Genomic DNA, 1,093 nt, shown 5'->3' with positions numbered 1-1,093 from the left:
ACAGCTTGGTTTAGCAGCTTAGGCCAGGATTTTATTCCTTTGGGCCCTCCTATCCATTAATGCTCAAAGCCTTGAATCCTTTTTATTTTACCCTTGCTTTTTGGTTTAAAGGGTTACTGGCTTTTTGCTCTTGCCTTTTGGTTTAAAGAGCTCTTGGCTTTTTCTTCTTGCTTTTTCTTTTTCTTTCTTTTATTATTTTTTTCTCCAATTTTCTTTTCTTTTCTTTTTTTTTTTTTGACAGAAACTTCCATTTTCAAATCTTTGGGTTGTGAGTTGTGACAAAACTTGATTTGATATTATTTATTTATTTATGGCTAAGTGCCTAATAACGTCTTCCACTTAGTTAATTAATTTGGTTAATATATAGTAATACAAATCATATGGTAGTGCATTAACTGTGCTCAAACCAATATAATTGTCTAATTGATGAGTTTCATCACCAAAGTGATCACTAATAAAATAATAATCTAATCAATGGAAAACAGCAAACATGATGGTAGATATTTTTGAATTTTTTGAATCCTAATGTAGAATTAACAATTAAGAATTGCTCTAATAAATAAATAAATAAGAATTTCACTTCAATTTAAATATAAAAAGTATTTTGTGATCAATTATAATACACATGATCTGTCCTTAAATAGTAAAAATCTAAATAAATTCTTAGACATTATTATAAGATTAAGAAATTAAACTAGCTAGATAGTTTCTCCCTAATATCTGTTTATGTGAAACTTGCAAATTAAATAAATTAAACCATGCAATTAATAATAAGATGAAGAAGGAGAAATATTTAATTAAGAAGCTATATATTAGAGTTCCTCCTTTACCCTCCGATCCATAAAGAGAAGACGACACACCAACATATCAAGAATGTGATCATACCATAGAAATATTATTTTATTATATGATATGATATGCTTCGATATGCACCCCTTATGAGGATTTTGTTTTTCTTGTCTCATATAGACTCTCAATCTATATACTTCTATGGTTTTGTTTTTTTGTGTCTACCCTTCAACATTATATGTTGGATGTGTCTCTGCAATAATCTACATTCACACAAAATTGTTTTCATAATCCTTGATGGTTT

This window comes from Arachis ipaensis, chromosome B04, assembly GCF_000816755.2.
Source record: "Arachis ipaensis cultivar K30076 chromosome B04, Araip1.1, whole genome shotgun sequence".
Taxonomy (NCBI): domain Eukaryota; kingdom Viridiplantae; phylum Streptophyta; class Magnoliopsida; order Fabales; family Fabaceae; genus Arachis; species Arachis ipaensis.
This window is presented reverse-complemented; position numbering follows the sequence as displayed.